We start from the raw sequence: 25731 nt of genomic DNA on the forward strand, positions 1-25731 counted from the left end.
GGCTGGCATAAATATGCACCTGGCTATATTGGGGAAATGGCAGTGGAGAGAGTCAGCAACTTGAAATTCCTGGGTATCCACATGTAAGATAACCTGTCCTGGGTCCAGCACCTAAGAAAAATGTGCCAACGCCTTTACTTTCTTGGGAGGTTAAGGAGGCCATACTTGTCACCAAATACTAACAAAAATGTAAAGATGAACTGTTGAAAATATCATGGTTGCATTATGGATTGGTATGGCAATTCAAATGCACAGGAAGGATAGAAGCTGCAGAGAGTAATGGACTCTATCCGATCCATCATGATGGTGTCCCTCCCCATCATCGATAGTAACTACAGGAAGTGCTGTGTCAAGAAGGCTACATCCATCATTAATGATCCCCATCTGGGCCATGCCATCTTTTCACAGCTACCATTGGGAAGGAGGTAAAGAACTTTGAAGTCAAACACCACCAAGTTCAAGAACGGCTATTGAGAAAGGCTATGGCCACTCTAATCATTTTGCACTAAAGTGGATTTCACTCATTTTTGTTTTAATGTTTATTATTTTCTTGTAGAACTGTATTATTGTCTTTTTCTTGTGAATGCTGCTTAAGTGATACCATGTGCCTATGATACTGTTGCAAATATTTTTTTCATTGTATATATGATATATTGCCTATTATCATGTATACCTCCTGCACCACCTGCAGTGCATTCCAGCTACTCACCACTCTGTGATGAGAAAAAATAATTGCCCTACACATCTCCTTTCAACTTTCCTGTTCTCACCTTAAATACATACCCTTTACTATTAGATATGTTGATCCTGGGATAGAAGTACCAGTTGTCTGAATCCGTGGCCAAGTGGTAAAGGCGTTGGTCTAGTGATCTGGACCCGGCCGGTGGCGTAGTGGCATCAGTGCCAGACTTCGGGATGAAAGGTCCCGAGTTCGAATCCAGCTGGGCTCCCCTGCATGCTTTCCATCCGTGCTGGGTTACGAGCTGGTGATCTCTTTGGAAACTCACCCGGCAGAAGGCAATGGCAAACCACTGCTGTAACTTGCCTCGTATGCGGGTCCCCACTACGTCACAGAGGCGTGGAGGGAAATCGGTCCGCTAACCAAAGAAACTCCGGATGCGATGTACCTTTCCTTTCCTAATGATCTGAAGGTCGCTAGTTCGAGCCTCAGCATGTTGTGTCCTTGAGCAAGGCACTTAACCACACATTGCTCTGCGACGACACCAGTGCCAATCTGTACCGGCCCAAGTGCCCTTCCCTTGGACAACATCGGTGGCGTGGAGAGGGGAGACTTGCAGCATGGGCAACTGCCGGTCTTCCATACAACCTGCGCCCTGGAAACCTTCCAAGGTGAAGATCTATGGTCTCATGAGACTAACGGATGCCTATTTATGTCTATTCTACCTGTATCTCTCATAATTTTATAAACCTCTATCAGATCTCCCCTCAGTCTCTGCTGCTCCAGAGAAAACATCCCAAATTTGTCCTCCATTTTCTAACAGAGAACATCTTTTAATCCAGGCAGCATCTTGGCAATCCTCTCCAAACCCTATTGATCCTTCCTATAATGGGGCAACCAGACGACCGATGCAGCACATCAGATGAGGCCTCACTAAGGTTTTATATACATGCAACATCATTTCCCGACTCTTAAACTCAGTTCCTTGACTAATAGAGGAGGTCTTTATGATCCCACCATGCAGCCATATACAGGGAGTTATTAATTTGGATGATGAGATCCTACAATTCCGGATTGGATACTAACTAGCAGGTACCCAGCCCAGAACTGTGAGCTTCCGGTCAAGATGGCGCTGAACTGCAGCTTCTATTGAGATTGTGGCTCAGACTTGGTTTTTTTTTAAGTTTTTAGGGATAGTTTTAGGGACAGAGAGGGTGGCTAGTTTCGGGTTTAGGGGCAGGGATGTGGGGAAATTAGAGGTTAGCTTAGGGTTTATGGGCAAGGATGTGGGGAGTTGGAGACCAGAGTCTAGGCGGGGTTGGAGGCCTGTCCTGGAGTTGAAGGTCTGTGTGTGTGAGTGGGTGGGAGGAAAGGAAGGGGCTTATCTTGCTGTTGTTTTGTTGCTTGTTGATTTCTGTGTTTTTTCTGAGCCACGTGGACATGCCATGTTGACGCCAGGATGTATCGTGACATTTGCGGGTTGCCCCCAGCGCATTTTTAAGTTGTGTTGGTTGTTAACACAAATGATGCATTTTGCTATAGGTTTTGATGTACATGTGATAAATAAAACTGAATCTGAATCCCTGGGTATAGTAACAATGTACATTTGATCTCCCAAAGTAGAACACCTTACATTTGGTGAAATTAAACCCTATATCAGAGTTCCCAATTTGGTAGTGGTAATGGGATCACACGAGTCGAGTGTGATGTTTGATTAGTGGGTTCCATGTGGCTAGAGAGGCCAATCATGATCCACATATTCTCGTGCAGTGTAGGCAAGAGTAAGTTGTTGTGATTAATGATTGGATCTTTTGGTTGTTCAGTCTTTCCTTTGGCAGCTGTCGCTTGTTCTCGGAGGCACAGTGGAGGTCGGTTTCAACAGATTTCCTCCAAGTGTATCTATTGACTGCAGTTCTTAGATGTAATGTTGAATTTCTTCAGGCTGATTTTGATGTTATCTTTGAAGCTCAGCAGCTGCTTGCTCACCTTCCTTCAACTGGGAATAAAGGATCTGTTTGTGGAGACATGACTTAGGCATCTGGATGACGTGACCTATCCATCAGAGTTGGTGTTGCTTAATCATGGAGGAGATGCTGTTCATGTTGGCCTTCTCCAGTACATTGGTGTTACTGTCTCTGTCCTTCCAGCTGTTTTTCAAAATCTTTCATAAGATTCTTCGATGGTATTATTCCAGAGTTTGTAGGTAAGCATGATTCAGCTGAACGTAGGAATGATGATGGCTATACAGACAAAAAGCTTTGTTTGGACTCTTTCCCTTACTCTTGCACAGGCTCCACTAGCAGTACTCATGCAGTGGTTGATCTCATGAGTCAATGTCTACTTTTGAGGAGAGAATGCTGCCAAGATAGGGGAAGTGGTCTACATTTTCATGGGTGATATCATCAACATTTGCAGTGGACTGGGTAAATGGCTGGTTGGGCAGTGCCTCATATAAGACCTGTGTTGTTTTAATATTCAAAACAAGACCCAGGGCCTTATATGCCTTTGTAAAGACATTCATGATATATTGGAGGTCTTCTGAGTGTGCTGCAATGGTGTTGTCATGTACATACTGAAACACATCATAGTGGTGGTTAAGAGCTTTTTCTTGTCCTTGAACCAGCTGACCTTGAAAAGCCTCCTGTCCATTTTATACATGATTAGAATTCCTTGTGGCAAGTCTTGACCAATGTCTGAATGATAGCAAGAATAAAGATGGCAAATTAGTGTGGGTGCTATGTGCAGCCCTGTTTGACTCCTGCCTTGAAAATGAAGGAAAGGTTCTGATTCAGCACACTGTTAAGGGACAAGCTGGCCTCTACAATCATTCTGAGCACCAGTGCCCCACAAGGCTGTGAACTCAGCCCCCTGCTGTACTCAGTGTACACCCATAATTCCGTGACTGTGTAGCCAAGTTTCCATCGAACTCAATATATAAGTTTGCTGATGACACCACAATTGTAGGCCGTATCTCAGGTAACGATGAGTTTGAGTACAGAGAGGAAATTAAGAACTTGGTGGCATGGTGCGAAGACAATAACTTTGATGAAGGAACTGGTTGTTTACTTCAGGAGTAGCGGACTGCACGGCCCCATTTACATCGGTGGTGCACAAGTGGAACAGGTAAAAAGCTTTAAGTTCGTCGGGGTCAATATCACAAATGACCTGACTTGGTCCAACCAAGCAGAGTCCACTGCCAAGAAGGCCCACTAGTGCCTTTACTTCCTGAGAAAACTAAAGAAATTTGGCCTGTCCCCTAAAATCCTCACTAATTTTTATAGATGCACCGTAGAAAGCATTCTTCTAGGGTGCATCACAACCTGGTATGAAGTTGCCCTGTCCAAGACCGGAAGAAGCTACAGAAGATCGTGACCACAGCCCAGCACATCACACAAACCAATCTTCCGTCCTTGGACTCACTTTACACCGCACGCTGTCGGAGCAGTGCTGCCAGGGTAATCAAGGACACGACCCAGCCAGCCAACACACTTTTCGTCCCTCTTCCCTCCAGGAGAAGGCTCAGGAGCTTGAAGACACGTACGGCCAGATTTGGGAACAGCTTCTTTCCAACTGTGATAAGACTGCTGAATGGATCCTGAACCCAGATCTAGGCCATACCCTCCAAATATCCGGACTTGCCTCTCAGTTTTTTGCACTACCTTACTTTCCCTTTTCTTTTTTCTATTTATGATTTATAATTTAAGTTTTTACTATTTACTATCGATGTGTACTCCAGGGAGTGCAAAGCACAGAATCAAGTATCGCTGTGATGATTGTACGCTCTAGTATCAATTGTTTGGCGACAATAAAGTAAAGTAAGTATTACTGAGTTACTGAATACTGTGACTGGCATGCCATCATGCTATAGCCTCAGTATTTGTCAGGGCAGCCATGTCTTGATAGTATATGCCAGTGAACTTGGTGGTCTACTGTGTCAAATGACTTTGTCAAATCTATAAAAGCCAAGTGCAGGGTTGCTTTTATTCACGGCATTTTTCCTGTAAATGTCATGCTGTAAAGATCATGTCTATAGTGCCTCTAGATGGGCAGAAACCACACTGAGATTCAGGGAGTACTTCGTCAGATAGCAGAAGCAGTCATTTGACAAGAATACGCGCACACATTTTGCCTGTTGTTGACAAACAGGAGATACCTCTGTAATTGTCACTATCTATCTTGGCTCACTTGTTGAATATGATTACTGTTAGAGCATCCCTGAGTTCTGAAGGCAGTTGCTCATTTTCCCAGACCTTCAGGAGCAGGACGTGAATGTGGCTCACGAGTGCTGGTCCATCGTCTTCCTTGAGATTCTCTGTTGGGATCCCATCAGGATCAGTGGCTTTGTTGCTTTTCAGGCTCCTGATGGCACCTATCGTACTGGGATGTCCCCCATGTCTTTTATCACATGTCTGTGAAGGATTCAGTTAGTAACCTCTAATTCAGCAGAGCTCTTGTGGTTAAGAAGTTCTTGAAGGTGCAATCTTCATTGATAAACAAGAGAAAATCTGCATATGCTGGAAATCCAAGCAACTCACACAAAATGCTGGAGGAACTCAACACGCCAGGCAGCATCTATGGAAAAGAGACCGAAAAGTCGACTGTGCTCTTCTCCATAGGTGCTGCCTGGCATGCTGAGTTCTGCCAGCATTTTGTGTGTGCTGCTCTTCATCAATAGTTGATATTCTTCCAATCCTTTTATTCTAAAGCATTTTAAGGAGGGAGGGTGAACTGCCAGTGAAGGTAAGAATCAGATGATTTGGCAGATCAATACATAGCTGAAGAATTGGTGCAGGGGGCAGGGTTTCAGATTTCTGGATCATTGGGATCTCTTCTGGGGAAGGTATGAACTGTACAAAAAGGATGGGTCACACCTGACCCCGAGGAGTCCAATATCCTTGCAGACAAGTTTGCTAGAGCTATTGGGGAGGGTTTAAACTACTTTGGAAGGGGGATGGGAACCGGAGTCATAGGGCTGAAGATGGAGCAGTTATTATACGACTATTTGCAGTGTGTGGTGAAACTGTGAGGAAATACAGAGAGATGATAGGGCAAAAGTGCAGTCAGTAGGATGAGTTAAAATGTAGCAGGAGGCCAAAGTCAAAAAGGGTGATGAGTACAGAACTGAACATCCAAGTATACACATTGTTCCAAAAGGACAGCCAAGTAGATGGAGGAGGTGGGGTGGCTCTGTTGGTAAAAAATGAAATCAAATCCTTAGAAAAAGATGACATAGGATCAGAAGATATAGAATCCTTGGGGTTAGAGTTAAGAAACTGCAAGAGTCAGATGGGCTCCATGCAGAATTTTGAGTTGCAATGTTTTAGCTCTATTACAAACTGAAATCTTTACTTTATTGTCATGACCTGAAGGTCGTGAGTTCGAGCCCCAGCCGAGGGAACGTGTTGTGTCCTTGAGCAAGGCACTTAATCACACATTGCTTTGCGATGACACTGATGCCAAGCTGTATGGGTCTTAATGCCCTTCCCTTGGACGACATTGGTGTCGTGGAGAGGGGAGACCTGCAGCATGGGCAACTGCTGGTCTTCCATACAACCTTGCCCAGGCCTGCGCCCTGGAGGGTGAAGACTTTTCAGGTGCAGATCCATGGTCTCATAAGACTAACAGATGCCTTAGATTAGATCGTCGCCAAACAATTGATACTAGAGCGTACGAGTGTACGGGGTCTTTCTTTGTGCTGGGCGGGATTTCCCCTAGACATACACGAGTCAATATAACGGAACGTTACACAATCATCACAGTGATATTTGATTCTGTGCTACGCGCTCCCTGGATTACAAATCGATAGCAAGTATTAAAAATTTTAATTAAATTATAAATCATAAATAGGAAATAGAAAAGGGAAAGAAAGGTAGTGCAAAAAAACCGAAAGGCAGGTCCAGATTGGAGGGTAGGACCCAGGTCTGGGTCAGGATCTGTTCAGCAGTCTTATCACAGTTGATAAGAAGCTGTTCCCAAATCTGGCCGTACGAGTCTTCAAACCCCTGAGCCTTCTCCTGAAGGGAAGGGGGACGAAAAGTGTGTTGGCTGGCTGGGTCATGTCCTTGATTATTCTGGCAGCGCTGCTCCGACAACGTGCGGTGTAAGGTAAGTCCAAGGACGGAAGATTGGTTTGTGTGATGTGCTGGGCTGTGTTCACGATCTTCTGCAGCTTCTTCTGGTCTTGGACAGGACAACTTTCATACCAGGTTGTGATGCACCCTAGAAGAATGCTTTCTACGGTGCATCTATAAAAATTAGTGAGGGTTTTAGGGGACAGGCCAAATTTCTTTAGCTTTCTCAGGAAGTAAAGGCACTGGTGGGCCTTCTTGGCAGTGGACTCTGCTTGGTTGGACCAAGTCAGGTCATTTGTGATATTGACCCCGAGGAACTTTTGACCTGTTTCACTTGCGCACCACCGATGTAAATTGGGTCAGGCAGTCCGCTACTCCTTCTGAAGTCAACAACCAATTCCTTCGCCTTGCTGACGTTGAGGGATAGGTTATTGTCTTCGCACCATGCCACCAAGTTCTTAATTTCCTCTCTGTACTCAAACTCATCGTTACCCGAGATACGGCCTACAATGGTGGTGTCATCAGCAAACTTATATATTGAGTTCGATGGAAACTTGGCTACACAGTCACGGAATTATGGGTGTACACTGAGTACAGCAGGGGGCTGAGTTCACAGCCTTGTGGGGCACCGGTGCTCAGAGTGATTGTAGAGGAGATCTTGTCCCTTATTTTTTACAGCCTGGGTCCTGTCTGTGAGGAAGTTGAAGATCCAGCTGCAGATCTGAGTGCTAAGGCCCAGGTTCCGGAGCTTAGGAATCAGTTTATTTGGAATTTTCTTTGCATTATCACAGATGTCTTCCCATGTTTCAGCTGTAATTTCTACTCCCAGCTCTTCCTCCCAGACCCTTCCCAGCTGCTCAGCCTCTCCACAAGAACATTCCCTCAGGATGCTGTAAAAAGAACGAAACACCCTCTTTTCTATGTCAGAACTATAGAAATCAGTTAACAATGATGTTTTTTTCTGTGTATAATCTCTTATCTGAAAGAATCAGAAAAGATCTTTGTTGGGTATGTTAAATTTCTGTACTATTTGACTAAAAAAATCATCGTTCCTTCATCAAACAAATCTCCTAGATGGAAAATACCCTTAGAAATCCAAAGTTTAAGTCCAGAATCCATTATGCCAGGCTGAAAATCTGGACTGCGGGTTATTGGAGTGAAGGGTGATATTTTTGCTGTGCTGCCCTCAATTTGTTGCTCCGCCCTCCAAGCCCTGACTGTATTCATTGTTATTGGATTGCAACAATATTCCTTAACTAGTTTCATCTTATTGAGGAAAAGCAAATTAATAAGAGGGCATTTTGCTTGTGAAGCTTCAATGTCTAGCCAGATTGAGGATCATCTCTCGAAATTTAAGACGGGAGTTTCTCCAGTATGTTCTAAATGTAAAGTAAATACTGGAACTTTCGCCCACTGTTTTTGGACTTGTCCCAAACTTCAGGCCTACTGGAGTGATATTTTGGGTGAAATAGAAAAGATTCTGAACATGGAGCTTGCACTGGACCCAGTGTCTTTTCTCTTAGGCTTACCCAGCAGTCGTATTATTAATGTACATCAGAAAAAACTTTTTAACATCCTGACTTTTTGTGCGAGGAAGATCATTTTACTTTGTTGGATATCCGATAAGGCCCCTGGACTTTTTGGTTGGCGTAAATTAATCATGGAATACATTCCTTTGGACTTTTTGACATGTATGGTACACTTAAAAGCAAATAATTTTCATAAAACATGGCAACCTTTTCTGCAGTATACAGATGTAAACCTCTCTGCTATACTAATAAGGCCTTTTGTATAGGATGTTGTGTTGATGTCTATATTTTGAAGGAAGTGTTCTGATACCTGATATCTGAGGGGAAGAAATGTAAATTAAGTGTATCTGGAAATTGAAAGTTTTGTTATGCTGAGCAAAAAAAAACACAAAATTAAAAAAAAAGAAACTGCAAGAATAAAAAATCCCTGATATGAGTTACATATAGGCCTCTGAACAGTGAGCACAATGTGGTGTACAAATTACACAGGGAGATAGAAAAGGAAGATGTAATAGGGGCAATGTTATGATAGTCATCGGGGATTTCAAATCCGGTTGGAACTGTTCCCAAGAGAAAGATATAGTATTCTAAAGAGAGGATGAGGCAACTGTGGCTAACTAAGGAAGTCAAAGACAACGTAAAAGCAAAAGAGAGGGCATATAATATAGCAAAAATTGGTGGGAAGGTAGAAGATTGGGAAGTTTTTACAAACCAACAGAAGGCAGCTAAAAAAGCCATAAAGAGAGAAAAGATGAAATGTGAAGGTAAGCTAGCCAATAATATAAAAAAGGATACAATTTTTTTTCAGATATCTAGAGTAAAAGAGAGGTGAAATTGGATATTGGACAGCGGGAAAATTATGCTGTCAGGGTAGTAATTGGGGTAAAGGGTTGGTGGAGGAACTTATTAAGTATCTTGTGTCACTCTTCACTGTAGAGACACTAGCAGAATGCCAGAAATATGGAAGTGCCGGGTGGCAGAAGTAAGCTCCTAAAGGAGAAGTTGCTGGGGGAGTTGGAAAGTCTGAAGGTAGACAAGTCACCTGGACCAGATGGACTACATCTGGATGTTCTGAAAGAGGTAGCTGAAGAGATTGTGAAGGCATTAGTAATGATCTTTCCAGGATAACTAGATTCTGGAATGGTTCCAGAAGATTGGAAAAATGCAAATGTTGCTCTAATCTTTAAGAAGGGAGGGAGGCAGAAGAAAGGAAATTATAGGCTAGTTAACCCGACTTCAGTGATTGGAAAGATGTTGCACTCTATTATTAAGGATGAGGTTTCAAGGTACTTGGAGGTACATAACAATATAGGCCAAAATCAGCATGGTTTCCTTAAGGGGAAAATCTTGCCTGACATATTTGTTGGAATCTTTTGAGGAAATAACAGGCAGGTTAGTTAAAAAGGAGAATTAGTGTATGTTGTTTATTTGGATTTTCAGAAGGCCTTTGCAAGATACCACTCACAATGCTGCTTAACAAGAAAAGAGTCCATGGTATTACAGGAAAGATACCAGCATGGATAGATGGCTGACTGGCAGGAGGCAAAGAGAAAGAATAAAGGTGACTAGTAGTATTCCGCAGAAATCAATATTGGAACCGCTTCTTTTCATGTTATATCTTAGTGATTTGAATGAAGGAAATGATGGCTTTGTGGCCAAGTTTGATGATATGAAACTAGGTGAAGGGGCAGGTGGTGTTGAAGCACTTAGACAGATTGGGAGAATGGGCATAGAAGCAGCAGATGGAATATAGTTCAGGAAAGTGCATGGTCATGCACTTTGGTAGAAAGAATAAAGTTGTGAACTATAAATAAGGAAATAAAGTTCAAAAATCAGAGGTGCAAGTATACTTGGGAGACCTCATCAGGACTCCCTAAAGATTAACTTGCAGGTTGAGTCCATGGTGAGGAACGCAAATGCAATTCATTCTGAGAGGAGAGAATACAAAAGCAAGGACGCATGCTGAGGTTTTAATAGGCATTGGTTTCTGCACTTGGAGTATTGTGAGCAGTTTTAGGCCCTTTATCTAAGAAAAGATGTGCTGACATTAGAGAGGGTCCAGAGGAAGTTCACAAGAATAATCCAAGAAATGACTGGATTAACATATGAGGGGCATTTGATTACTCTTGGCCTGTGCTCACTGGAGTTTAGATGAATGTAGGGGGTATGTCATTGAAACGTATTGAATTTTGAAAAGCCTATATAGAGTGGATGTGGAGAGGATGTTTCCAATAGTGGGAGAGTCTAGGACCAGAGGGCATGACCTCAGAATAGAGGGACATTCAATTAGAACAGGGATGTGGAAAATACTTCTTAGGCAGTGTGTGGTAAATCTGTGGAATTCATTGCCACAGACTGCTGTGGAGGTTTATAGCTTTTTGATTAATCAGGTCATCAAAGGTTACAGGGAGAATGCAGGAGAATGGGGTTGAGAGGGATAATAAATCAGCCATGATGGAATAGCAGAGCAGACCCAAAGGGCTGATTGACCTAATTCTGCTCCTATGTCTTATGGTCTTTAAAAAGTTCTTCCCATCCTTTGAGGGTAGGAGGTTTAATCCACAGTATCTTGTACCATAGACTGCTTTGATGGCACTGAAGAAGCCTTTTATGTCACCAGAGTTCTGCGAGTCTCTGTATTCCCTGGGCTTTCTCAGTCCACCAAGAATTCTTTAGCTCTCTCATCCGATGCTGGGCTTTTCCCTTATCTCTAGAGTAAGCATCTCTTTTGGTCTTGCTGCTGATGTCATTCTGCCATACACAAAAGGCTTTCCTTTTCTTGGCTTTGTGGAATGCTACAAGTCACAGGCTGTCAGTCAGAATAAATCTGATCGAACACTATCCTTCATCTTCTGTGGGCAAGCCCCTTCTGTCTGGCCAGCTCATCGTATTTCCATGCCTCTTAATATTCTGGATGAGCCTCCCATGAGGGGCCTTGTCAAATGCTTTACTAGAGTCCACATGTTCAACATCCACAGCTTTACTTTCTTCGGTCATCGTTGCCACCTCCTCAAAAATCTCAATCAAATTAGTAAAATGTGACTATACCAATGTCACTAATTAGGCAATGGTTTTCCAAATACTCATAAATCCTATCCCTAAGGATCTTCTCCAGTAGTTTCTCTACCACTGATATGAGACTCACGAGTCTATTATTTCCAGGATTATCCCTGTTTGTCTCCTTGGACAATGGAACAACATTAGCTACCCACCAGGCCTTCAGGACATTACCTGTGGCAAGAGAATACACAAAAATTTTCCCCAAGGCTCCAACAATCTCATCTCTTGCTTCCTTCAATAAACAGGGGCACATCCTATCAGCCCCAATGACCTATCCACCTTAATTTTCTACGAGACTCATTACTACTTTCATCTCTATCTCAAAATGTCCTCACATACTAGTTGTTCCACACTAATCTCCCTGACCTCAACATTCTTCTTCTTGGTAAATATTGATGCTGAGTACCCATTTAGAACCTGTACCACGTCTTCTTCTTCCAAGCTCATGTTCCCTCCTTCATCCTTGAGTGATCCTGATGAAGTTTTAAGGGTATTGGGGACGTAAGAAATGATTCTTGGACTCTTGTAAATAACAGGTTAAAATTAAGCGCAAACTTATGTGTGCTCTGTGCTGGCTAGTGTACAAATTTCTGTTTGTCCTTCACTGAGGGATCTGCCTGCAGCTTGTTTAGATTAATGACTCACAGACTGTAATAGGGGTTGAGTTCTCATGGGTCCTGACTTAGACATGGGTCTCACACATCCTCACACATCCTGGCGGCCAAACAGACAGCCTTGAACCGCACACTTTTGATCCCCTCAGGAAATAAGCAGGCCTCTATTAGACGTGACCCATGGATGGCTGTGCCGGATATGGGGGAAATACGTAACTATCAGGGGGACGCCCCTGAAGGAGAGCACAAACTATAGTCCCAAATAGGTTGCCACCTTGAACCTCAGACCAAATTATGGGTGACCGGTGTGGGACAGGTCTGTGTTCCCTCTGTGTTCTTACCTATTTTGATAGGTTATGTACATAATTGTACACACCTGGACAAGGAGGGAATGGTTAATACATTGTTACAATCTTGATGGCACCCTGATTTCCAGAAAGCAGCTGAAAAGCGAGCCAAAGCATACTTAATTTGTAAGAAAATGAAAGGGGATGCCTTGTGGTTCCGGAACTACCCCATTGCCTGATGGACCTTTTTCTTGTTTGCAACTTGATTTTATAGAACTACCTAGAGTACATTGTTATAAATATTGTTCAGTGATAGTAGATGTATTTAGCAGATGGATTGAAGCTGTACCTACAACTAACAATGCTGCTATGACTGTTGTGAAAATATTGCTAAAAGAAATAATTCCTCGCTATGGACTTCCAGAAATGATAAGCTCGGACAATGGGCCACATTTTGTTGCCAAAATAAATGAGAAAGTCTGTAAAGAACATGCTATAAAACAGCAGTTCCACTGCACCCATCATCCAAAAGCAGTGGCATAGTGGAACGAGCCAATGGTATTTTGAAAGATAAGTTGGCCAAACTTACACAAGGAACTGGATTGACCTGGTGGAAGGTTTTACCCTTAGCCCTATTCCATATGAGAATCACACCATCAAGTAAGACGGGGTTATCACCTGCAGAAATTATCTGCGGGAAGCCTTTGGAACCCCATGGGGACCCCGACCTTGTTTGCCGCTCCTCCCTGAGAGCTTACCTGCAAAATTAGATATGCATACCTTGGGGGAGGAGATGGGAAAATACTTATGCAAGTTAACTAAAACTCTCCAAAGCTTGCATTCACAGGTGCGGCAGGCCTATTGGGAAAACAAAACCCACCCCAAAGGTGACTATTCCACGATTGAGCCTGGAAATTTTGCCCTGATCAAGAACTGGGATCGAGGGAAACTCTGACCTCGGTGGAGAGGACTGTATCAGGTGTTACTGACCACTCCCACAGCTGTGAAACTGAGGGGGCAATCTCGGTGGATACATCAAACAGACTGCAAACATGTTACTGAAGGAACTGAGTAGACGGACTCTCTGGAATTAAAGGAAATTCATCATTGGTGGAAAAGAAACCGAGGAAATTTCATTTGGACATGGAATTGATGAAACAAAAGGGATAAAAACTTTCCCCATGGACTTAAGTCAATTAGAAAGCAGCAATGAAGAGAATTTTGTGAAATCAAGTATTCCAGGCACTTCCGATGTCAGTGAAGCAGTCCCTGAATGTCCAGTGAATAATGTAGAAATTTTTACTGTTCCTGAAACACAAATGAATGAGATTGCAGTACCCACTATGATACCAGTCCGCCGTTATAGTTTTAGCCAATCAAAGGAAAATATAATAGCTGAATGTCAGCATTTTTTTGAGCTGTTCAGATATAGAAAATGAGAAACCGGTTCCACAATATAAGTTTACTGAGAACAAAAAGAGGCAAAGTCCATTGAAAGATTGTGAGACACTTTGTTCCATTAAGCTGCCTGGGAAAAGATTTACTAGTCCCAATAGGGCACTGAAGTCAAAGAAATGAAGAGGAACCCTGGTTAAAGGGAAGGGTGATACCGCATTGCAAACACAGAGGCTTCCTCCGATAGTCTTCTAGAAGAGTGTCTAACGGCTATTAAGCAGACTGTTTCTGGGTTTCAGCTATGCAGCGCTGTGCTGAGAATGGGAAGCTGAAAAATATGAAGACAAGACAGTGTATAAATAGTACTTTGAAGGTGTTCCCATCTCCAGCTACTGTACAGACAGATGCAAAGTTTTGTTTGACCAGAAAGAACAAGATGGGGAACATACAATTGCCCACGCATATAAATCCATTAAGGAATCCTTTTCAGAGATTAGATACAAAACAATATACACATATACAGAATAAAAGTTGTGATTCTGCATTGACTTGAGTAACTAAAACACAATATGATGGCTACAGTAAAAGGGAGAGCGAATGGATTCAGTCCACAATGCCAGTGAATAAAGTTTGGCTACAGAAGCTGCAAACACCCTCAAAGCTGGATCTCCTGAAAACTCCTGACATACCTGCAAAACATCAATGAGAACTGTGCAAAGGGGATACTATACCTCACTGCATAAATTCAAAACGCAAAAACTATGAAGAGACACAGGCTGATTATATAGGCAACAAAGAAAAGGCTGTCACACTTTTGGAGACAGAAACATATCAGCATGAACTACATTCCAAAATATTAAACAAAACAATGCTTGCAGAAGTTACATTATCAGACAACTCACAAGAAACGAAGATGGGGATCAAGCTACAAAGTTTCGACAGAGCAGCAAAAATGAGCTGCCCAAGGAGGAAGTGTTCAGATGATGGTATAAGCTTTCACAAGGGTCAGTTCCAAGTTGTGACGGTGAATAGCATTCTTAATTCCTGTGGCGATCCTGAAATACGTTTGACCATTACAGTGAACCAGCCAGGTACTCTGAGTAACAACAGCACAGAGCGATGTATTCTGAGGGATGATTGGGACACCACTGAAGTCAAAGCTGGGGACATAACTCATCTTCAAGGAGGGAAACCCTTGGACACCTGGAATAATAGGAAGAGCTGTCGGGTACATGATCATAAATCCTGATCATCTTATTTCTAGGACTAGTGTTGTGAGTGGTATCCGGTGTATGCAAGGGGCTGTAGTGACTGAGCGATTTAAGGCTTGTGAAAGGGGGATGGCCCTGGCCCATAATATATTTGGGGACTTCTGGGGGTTGTTTTTGCATTTCGGAAGTCTGTGATTGTATTAATTTTGATTATTGTCTGTATCCTACAGTGCCTTTGGCCATGTTTTGTATCCTGTTGTAGAGAGGACAATCGATTGTAAAAGTTTATCATGTAATGATAAAAAAGAGGGAATGATGAAGTCTTAAGGGTATTGGGGATTTAAGAAATGATTCTTGGACTCTGTTAAATAACGGGTTAAAATTAAGTGCAAACTTATGTGTGCTCTGTTCTGGATAGTGTACAAATTTCTGTTTGTCCTTCACTGAGGAATCTGCCTGCAGTTTGTTTAGATTAACGACTCAAAGACTGTAATGGGGGTTGAGTTCTCATGGGTCTCACACATCCTGACTTATGGTTTTGCACTTATTGAGCTAAATTCCCTCTTTGTTTAGGGAAAGGGAGGACTCACTGATAAGGACAGGAGTGAACATCTGTCTGTAATTAAGTCAGGGCCTAGCAAAAGGAATAACTGATAAGGGCTGGACAATACATCCATTTGTAATTAAAACCTTGATTTAGAGGACTCTCTTATCTAAGTAATTAAGTTTTGCTCCAACAGACTTGGTGGGAATGACGGTTGAACTAAGTGCTCTGTGTCTGTCGAGTTTTATAAATTGTAACGTGTCTGCATGTTAGACAGAGGTTCGATACGAGCCCCCGGGGGAGAGGAATTCTGTCCCTCTGGTGTTCTGAATCTGTGCCTCTCGCCGGCTGAGTTTGAACAAATAAAATGGTGAAAAGGATAAAGTAAAGAACTGTTTGTGGTGTCGTTATTGGTCTGGTGAATTTAAGTTTACAATCCTGCTCTCTCACTAGTTATCCTCTTGCTATTAATGTATGTATAGAATGCCTTAGGATTCTCTTTTATCCTGCCTGCCAAGGAATTTTCACGGCCCATTCTGGCACTCCTAATTTTCTTTGTGAGTTCTTTTCCAGCTCCTTTTCATTTTGGCTTCCTAAGCCTTACATATGCTTGTTTTTCCTTCTTGACTAAATTTACTATGACTCTCTACATTCAAAGCTTCTGCACCTTGCCATCCTTGTTCTTTCTTGCTGGAACCTGAACTGTACTCAGAGCAGTTGGCATTAGGTGGCCATCTTCATTACATTCCCTCACCATGTTTCACCAAAACCAAGGAGATGATTGTCGATTTCAGACGGTCTCAGCCTGCGCACACACCCTCAGCATCAGCGGCTCCACAGTGGAGAGAGTGGAGAACATCAAGTTCCTTGGGGTGCAGATCTCGGACAATCTCACCTGGTCCAGGAACACCACTGGGATTGTGAAATGGGCCCAGCAGAGATTGCACTTTCTGAGGGAGCTTAAACAAGCATCACTCCCCACTAACATCTTAACTACATTCTACAGAGGCGTGGTTGAGAGTGTGCTGACCTTTTGCATCACAACCTGGTACTCTAGCTGCAGTGCTGTCGACAAAAAGGCCTTGCAGAGGGTGGTTAGGGGAGCAGAGAAGGTTATTGGGGTCTCCCTACCTTCCGTCCAAGACCTCTTTCAGAGTCGATGCCTCCAGAAGACACGGTACATCACTAAAGACCCCTCACACCCTCTCCATGAACTGTTTGTTCTTCTGCCATCAGGCAAACGTTACAGGAGCATCAAAACTAAAACCATGAGGCTACTAAACAGCTTCCTCCCACAGGCAGTCAGACTGCTAAATAGCTGCTCCACCTGACTCTGCTTTGGACACTTTTAACTTGCACTAGACACTTATAACTGATTTTAACTGACATGTGGCTGTTGTGTTTTACTATTTATTGTTATGTTTATTATTTAGTGTTGCGTTTGTTATGTTATGCTTGCACTGCCCCTGAGAAACACTGTCTCATTCTGCCCTGCAGAGCTGATGTATGGTTAGAATGACAATAAAGTTTTTTGAATCTTGAATCTTGAATGTTAAAACTGTTAGAAATTCTCATATAAAGGGTTGAGCAAAACTAATTGTTGAGTTGCTGTAATCTACAACAATATTTTTGAAGCTTACTGCTACATGGGTAGAAACATGTGCAGCAGTGTTTATTCAAATCTTGCAGTTTTAAAACAGATTTGGAAAAATATCTCTTATTACTACATCTGTTTCACCAAAAGAAAATCTGGTTTTATAAGTATCACTGTGCTTGTAATGTCATCTAGTTAATTTCTCCTCTAAATAGCCATTTTTATCAATCTTGAGTGTTTTTAAAATTCTTTGCTAACTTGTAGTTTCTATTATATATATTTCAAAACAGTAAAGTGCTTACTGATTTTCTCGTGAAATTTATACCTCTGTATCTGCAGATAATGTTAGTTTTATCAGATATTCAATGCATTCGGTTGGATCCTAAATAGAATATACAAGATGATTGACCTTTATAGTATGATAATATTGTTCATAGAAAAATACTGCTGACTGTTAAGTCATATGGTATTTTCACAATCATGATCAATATTGCTTATTCTGTATGAACCTTTCAAGCAACCCTTAATAGTTTCTGAATGTTTTATCCTTCCTTCAGATTCTGTAAAATATGATTAGTCAAGTTAATTTAAAGGCAAAGCCAGTTACAGTGTTGTGTTCTACACCTCAAACTATCCTGTGAATGTAAATAAATAGTGGAGATAATAGTTTAAAAAAAAATACCAGATTAAGAATTGAATTGCATCTTGTAGGACTTGGTAGAAGGTGAATAATTCATTTAAAATGCTTGCCTGATGTTTAGGAGGGAAATAAGTTTTTTTTAACTTGGCACCCATTAATTGTAAAATAGGAATTATGTACAATTCAGGATTTACAGCAGACTGATAGAATCAGAATCAAGTTTTTAAAAAGAGTGAAGTAGTGTACAGGGGTTCACTATCAATTTAGAAATCTGATAGTGGAATGGAAAGAAGCTGTTCCTGAAATGCTGATTGTGTGTCTTCAGGCTCCTGTACCTTCTTTTTGATGTTATCAATGAGAAGATTGATGGGTGTTCTTAATGTTGGATGCCGCCTTTTTGAGGCATCACCTTTTCAAAATGTCCTAATTGCTGTGGAGGTTAGTGACAATTATGGAGCTGGCTGAGTTTCAGCTTTCTGTCGCTTGAATTAGACATAAGACCATAAGGTATCAGAGTAGAATTAGACCATTTGGCCCGTTGGGTCTGTGCTGCCGTTTCAACATGGCTGATCCAATTTTCCTCTCAGCCCCACTCTCCTGCCTTTTACCCGTATCCCGTCATGCTCTGACCAGTCAAGAATCTTATCAATCTCTGCCTTTGATGCATACACTGGCATGCAAAAGTTTGGGCACCCCTACTCAAAATTTCTGTTACTGTGAATAGTTAAGTGAGTAGAAGATGAACTGATCTCCAAAAGTCATAAAGTTAAAGATGAAATATTCTTTTCAACATTTTAAGCAAGATTAGTGTATTATTTTTGTCTTGTACAATTTTAGAGTGGAAAAAAAAGGAAAGGAGCACCGTGCAAAAGTTTGGGCACCCCAAGAGATCTGAGCTCTCAGATAACTTTTACCAAGGTCTCAGACCTTAATTAGCATGTTAGAGCTATGACTTGTCCACAGTCATCGTTAGGAAAGGCCAGGGTCATGCAAATTTCAAAGCTTTATAAATGCCCTGACTTCTCAAACCTTGTCCCAACAATCAGCAGCCATAGTCTCCTCTCAGCAGCTGCCTAGCACTCTGAAAATTAAAATAAATGATGCTCACAAAGTAGGAGAAGGCTATAAGAAGATACCCAAGCGTTTTCAGGTAGCCGTTTCCTCAGTTCGTAATGTAATTAAGAAATGGCAATTAACAGGAACAGTGGAGGTCAAGTTGAGGTCTAGAAGACCAAGAAAACTTTCCGAGAGAACTGCTCGTAGGATTGCTAGAAAGGCAAATCAAAACCCCTGTTTGACTGCAAAAGACCTTCAGGAAGATTGAGCAGACTCTGGAGTGGTGGTGCACTGTTCTACTGTGCAGTGACACCTGCATAAATATGACCTTCATGGAAGAGTCATCAGAAGAAAACCTTTCCTGCATCCTCATTACAAAATCCAGCGTCAGAAGTTTGGAAAGGAACATCTAAACAAGCCTGCTGCATTTTGGAAACAAGTCCTGTGGACTGATGAAGTTAAAATAGAACTTTTTGGCTGCTATGAGCAAAGGTATGTTTGGAGAAAAAAGGGTGCAGAATTTCATGAAAAGAACACCTCTCCAGCTGTTAAGCACAGGAGTGGATTGATTATGCTTTGGGCTTGTGTTGCAGCCAGTGGCACAGGGAACATTTCACTAGTAGAGGGAAGAATGAATTCAATTAAATACCAGTAAATTCTGGAAACAAACATCACACCATCTGTAAAAAAGCTGAAGATGAAAAGAGGATGGCTTCTACAACAAGATAATGATCCTAAACACACCTCAACATCTTAGTGGACTACCTCAAGAGGCGCAAGCTGAAGGTTTTGCCATGGCCCTCACAGTTCCCCAACCTAAACATCATTGAAGATCTGTGGATAGACTTTAAAAGAGCAATGCATGCAAGATGGCCCAAGAACCTCACAGAAGACTTTTGCAAGGAAGAATGGACAAAAGTCCCCCAAAGAAGAATTGAAAGACTCTTAGCTGGCTACAAAAAGCATTTACAAACTGTGATACTTGCCAAAGTGGGTGTTACTAAGTACTGACCATGCAGGGTGCCAAAACATTTTGCTTCGGGCCTTTTTCCTTTTCTGTTATTTTGAAACTGTAAAAGATGGAACTAAAAAAGTAATCTTGCTTAAAATATTAAAGAAATGTGTCATCTTTAACTTAATGCCTTTTGGAAATCAGGTCATCTTTTACTTGCTTAGCTATTCAGAGTAACAGAAATTTTGACCGGGGTTCCCAAACTTTTGTATGCCACTGTATAAAGACTTGACCTCCATAGCTGCCTGTGGCAAAAAATTCCACAGATTCACCACTTCGTGGCTAAAGAAATTTCTCCTCCACTTCATTCTAAAAGGACTCCATCTGTTCTGAGGCTGTGCCCTCTGGTCTTAGACCCTCCCATCGGTGGAAATGTCCTCTCTAACAAGGCCTTTCACCATTCAATAGGTTTCAATGTGGTCACCCTTAATTCTTCTGAATTCTAGTGAATACTGGCCCAGAGCCATCAAACACTCTTCATATGACAAATTCACCTTTAGGGAATCCTGCACAAGGACTCCCAAATCTCTTTGCACCTCAGTTCCTTATATTTTCTCTCCATCTAGAAAATAATCAACCCTTTCATTTATTCTACCAAAGTGCATGACCATACACTTCCTGACATTGTGTTCCATCTGCCATTTCTTTGCCATTCTGATTTGTCTGGCCTTCTGTAGTCACTCTACTTCCTCAGAACTACCTGCCTCTCTACCAATCTTCGTATCGTCTATAAACTTTGCAGCAAAGCCATCAATTCCATTATCCAAATTATTGACATCTTACATAAAAGGAATCGGTCCCTGTGGAACACCACTAATCACCAGCAGCCAACCAGAAAAAGCTCCCTTTATTCCCACTTTTTGCCTCCTACCAATCAGACATGGCTTTATCCATGCTAGAATCTTTCCTGTAATACCACGGACTCATAGGTTGTTAAGCAGCTTGTCAAAGGTCTTCTGAAAATCCAAGTACTCAACATCAACCAATTCGCCTTTGTCTATCTTGCTTGTTACTTCTTCAAAGAATTCCAGTAGATTTGTCAGGCAAGATCTTTCCTTGAGGAAACCATACAGCCTATTTTATCATGTAATCGACTCCAATATCTTCCCAACCACTGAGGTCAGACAAACTAGCCTTTCGTTTCCTTTCTTCTGCCTCTCTTCCTTCTTGAAGATTGGAGTGACATTTGCAATTTTCCTGTCTTCCGGAACCAGTCCAGAATGTAGTAATTCGTGAAAGATCATAACTAATTCCTTCACAATCTCTTTCAGAACCCTGGGATATACACCATCTGGTCCAAGTGACTTATTTACCCTCAGACCTTTCAGTTTCCCAAGAACCTTCTCTCTAGTAATGGTAACTTCATATACTTCATGACCTCTGAACCGGGACCTTCCACCATACTGCTAGTGTCTTCCACAGTGAAGACTGATGCAAAATACTTATTCAGTTCGTCCTCCATTTCCTTGTCCCCCATTACGTCCTCTCCAGCATCATTTACCTGTGGTCCAATATCCACTCTCACCTCTCTTTTACATTGTATGATTCTGAAGAAACTATTGATATCCACTTTAATATTATTGGCTCGCATACTTTCATATTCCATCTTTACTTTCTTGATGACTTTTTAGTTGCCACCTATTGGTTTTTAAAAGCTTCCCAATCCTATAATTTCCCACAATTTTTGCACTGTTATATGTTCTGTCTTTGGCTTTTATGTTGGCTTTGACTTCTGTTGTTAGCCATGGTTGTGTCATCTTTCCTTTAGAATACTTCTTCCTCCTTGGGATGTATATCCTGTGCCCTTCCGAATTGCTTCCAGAAATTCCAGCCATTGCTGCTCTGCTGTCAACCCTGCCTGTGTTCTTTTCCAATCAATTCTGGCTAACTCCTCTCTCATGCCTCTAAAATTCCCTTTACTCCACTGTAATACTGATACATCTGACTTTAGCTTTGCCTTTTCGAAGTTCAGGATAAATTCGATCATATTATGACCACTTATCCCTAGGGATCCTTTTACCTTAAGCTCTCTCTAATCAATTCCGGTTCATTGCACAACACTCAATCGCCCAATACAGAATAGCTGATCCCCTCGTGGGCTTAACCATGAGCTACTCTATAAAAGCCATCTCATAGTACTCAAGAAATTCCCCCTCTTGGAATCCAGCAAGAAACCTGATTTTCCCAATATACCTGTATATTAAAATCCCCCATGACTATTGAAACATTACCCTTTTGGCATGCATTTTCTATCTCCTGTTATAATTTGTAGACCACATCCTTACTACTGCTTGGGGATCCACATACAACTGCCCTCAGGGTCATTTTACTCTTGCAGTTCCTTAGCGCTATCCACAATGATTCTATATTTTTGACCCTATCTTACTTCTTTCCAATGATTTGATTTCATTTTTTACCAACACAGCAATGCCATCCCCTCTCCCTTCCTGCCTATCCTTTCGATACAATGTGTATCCATGGACATTAAGCTCCCTGCTTTTCAGCCATGATTCAGTGATGCCAACAACATCATACATGCCAGTCTGCAACTGTGCTACAAGTTCATCTACCTTATTCTGTGCATTGCACGCATTCAAATATAACACCTTCAGACCTGTATTCATCCTTTTTAATTTTGCCCGCTTCTTATGTTGCAAGTTGACTGCAATTCTGCCCTATCAACAGCCTCTTCTCACCACACATTGCTTGTTTGTAAACCAGCTGCCTTATCTTCAGCATTATCACCCATCTTTCCTACGCTATTTCTTGCATTAAAATATATGCTGCTCAGGACACTAGTCACACCATGCTCATCTTTTGATTCTTAACTGTGTTTGAGGTCTTACCAACTTCTGCCTCCACAACCTCTCCACTAACTGTCCTGGCACTCTGGCTCCCATCCCCGTGCAACTCTAGTTCAAACCCCACCATGCAGCATTAACAAACCCTTCTGCTAAGATATTAGTCCCCCTCCAATTCAGGTGCAAACCATCTCATTCCATCTTCCCTGGAAGAGAGCCCAATAATCCAAAAATCTTATGCCCTCCCTCTTATATGAACTCCTTAGCCACATATTAAACTGTATAATCTTCCTAATTCTGGCCTTACTAGCACGTGTCACTAGTAGCAGTCCTGAGATCACAACTCTGGAGGTCCTACCCTTTAAGCATCAAACTCCCTATGCAGAACCTCGACATTCGTCCTACCCATGTCATTGGTACCTACATGGACCACAACTTCTAACTGTTCACCCTCCCACTTAAGAAAGTTGAGGACTCAATTCGAGATATCCAGGACCTTGGCAACCGCGAGACAACATACCATCAGTAATCTTGCCAACAGAACCTCCTGTCCCTTCCCCTAGCTGACGAATCCCTAATCACCACAGCATTTCCCTTCTCCACCCTTCCCTCAAATTATTGTTGAAAATAGTGTTCGGCAGAATGAAAGGTACAATCAGTGATGAAACTGGAGAAACACAGTTTGGTTTTCGTAAAGGTTCAGGAACAAAGGAAGGAATATTTGCATTGTGAAACATCGTGGAGAGATGCATTGAGGCACAAAAGCCCATCTACTTATGCTTTATTGACTATGAAAAGGCTTTTGATAAAGTAAGACACGAGAAAGTAATAGAGGTGCTGAACAAGTATGATCTGGGACAGGAGAATGTGCAAATAATAAGGAACTTGTATTGGAAACAGAAAGCGGCAGTCAGCGTAGAAAATGAGCTATCACCATGGGCATGTATTAAACGAGGCGTCGGGCAAGGCTGTGTTGGCTCGCTGGATTTGTTCAACCTCCACGGAGAATGGATTTTTCGGGAATGCGACCATCAGGAGACAAGTATTCCAATTGGAGGCTGGAAGGTGGATAACATCAGGTATGCGGACGACACTGCGTTGTTAGCTCACAGCGAATGTGAACTGCAAATTATGCTGAATAAAGTGAATGAGAAAAGCCTTGAATATGGACTAAAAATCAACCCTAAGAAAACGAAATCGATGGTGGTAAGCAAAACAAGCACTACAGACTCATTCATGATGGTATCATTACAAGTGAATGGACAAGACATTGAAGAGGTGCGAACGTTTGATTATCTTGGCAGTTGTCTGACAGATGACGGAAGATGTGAAGTTGCGATCAGAAGGAGAATAGGTATGGCTAAGACCCAGTTAATGAAGCTAAAAGATCTACTATGCAAAAGGAAAGTAGACATCCAAAGTAGGATCTGCTTCCTCGAGTGTTGCGTGTGGTCAGTGCTGAGGTATGGATCAGAAACATGGACTCTGAAGAAGGATGACATGAAACGAATTAATGCTTTTGAAATGTGGTGCTCTCGACGAATGTTGAAGATCAGCTGGGTAGAGAAAGTTTCAAATGAGAGGGTTTTGTCTGAAGTTGATAGACCATGGATACTGCTGGAGAAGATAATGAAGTTAAAAGTTGCTTATTGTGGACACGTTACACGGAGAGATAACATCTTGTCAGACTTGCTATATGGAAAGGAAGAGGAAGGCAAAGAACAACGTGGCTGGATAACATCAAGGATTGGACCAAGCCGCACAAGACTAGGGATGTTGTGAACAAACGTTGGGACAGAGTGGCCAAAAAGTTCTATTTTAACTTTATCAGTCCACAGGACTTGTTTCAAAATGCATCAGGCTTGTTTAGATGTTCCTTTGCAAACTTCTGATACTGAATTTTGGCCGCAATGAGCAAAGGTATGTTTGGAGAAAAAAGGTGCAGAATTTCATGAAAAGAACACCTCTCCAACTGTTAAGTACGGGGGTGGATCGGTCATGCTTTGGGCTTGTGTTGGTTGCAGCCAGTGGCACGAGGAACATTTACTGGTAGAGGGAAGAATGAATTCAATTAAATACCAGCAAATTCTGGAAGCAAACATCACACCATTTGAAAAAATCCATGATGGACTACCTCAAGAGGCACAAGCTGAAGGTTTTGCCATGGCCCTCACTGTCCCCCAACCTAAGTATCATCGAGAATCTGTGGATAGACCTCAAAAGAGCAGTGCATGCAAGATGGCCCAAGAATCTCACAGAACTAGAAGCCTTTTGCAAGGAAGAATGGGCGAAAATCCCCCAAACAAGAATTGAAAGACACTTAGCTGGCTACGAAAAGCGTTTACAAGCTGTGATACTTGCCAAAGGGGGTGTTACTAAGTACTGGCCATTCAGGGTGCTCAAACTTTTGCTTCGGGCCCTTGATATAGTCCTTGGAAGATCTATTTTTTTCTTAATTCTATCCTATACTTTCAATGTATAGTTAACCCATTCATTCTGAGTCTCAACATTCTGCCACACGTTGGATTTTAAAAAGGAAGAGCTGCTAAAGATAACTCACCAATTGAATTTTGTTCTATGTGAACCCATCTTGAATCCACGTCTTCTCTGATCTATGACACAGTTGCTCTTAATTGGGCAGCCTAATAATAGATATTTAAATGAGGTAAAGCTAAACCTCCCTGTTTTTTATCTGGGTATAACACTTTTAGTCTCACTGTGGGCTTCTTTTTCTGCCCTATAAACCTACTGATAAGCCTGTCCAACATTTTAAAAGTAGATATAGGAACTATTATGGGTAGGGTAGAGCACTGGAAAAAAAAAACCTAGGCAAAATATTCATCCTGATCAACTATCAGTGATAAAGGAAGCATCTCCCAATGTTCAAGGTCTCTCCTCACTTGGTTAATAAGTTTAACATAATTGGCTGCAAACAGTTGGGAGGAACTATGAGGTAAACTAACCCCCAAATATCTAAAGCCCTGTTTGGGCCAACGAAAAGTCATTTCACCATCCAGATAATTTGGCCAGGTCCCTGTAATCATCATAGCTTCAGATTTCGCTTCATTAATTTTGTATCCAGAGACCTCTCCATAGCTTCTCAAACATTGCATAAGCGGGGGAACTGATGAAAGAGGGTTCTTTATAAAGAGAAGAATGTCATCGGCAAATAAATCTGTCTTATGGGTTATACCTCCTTTATCTGTTATACCCTCAATTTGTTCATTTTGTCTTATTA

General features: G+C 41.9%; 1 protein-coding gene and 1 pseudogene across 5 annotated transcripts in view; both read left to right on the plus strand.

Annotated features, from left to right (window-relative positions):
- LOC140201773 (gephyrin) overlaps positions 1-25731 on the plus strand; it is a 667155-nt gene that overhangs the window by 392110 nt on the left and 249314 nt on the right. The gene's annotated exons all lie outside the window — the stretch shown is intronic.
- On the plus strand, positions 37-24275 carry LOC140198904 (uncharacterized; annotated as a pseudogene).

This window comes from Mobula birostris, chromosome 1, assembly GCF_030028105.1.
Source record: "Mobula birostris isolate sMobBir1 chromosome 1, sMobBir1.hap1, whole genome shotgun sequence".
NCBI classification, from domain to species: Eukaryota; Metazoa; Chordata; class Chondrichthyes; order Myliobatiformes; family Myliobatidae; genus Mobula; species Mobula birostris.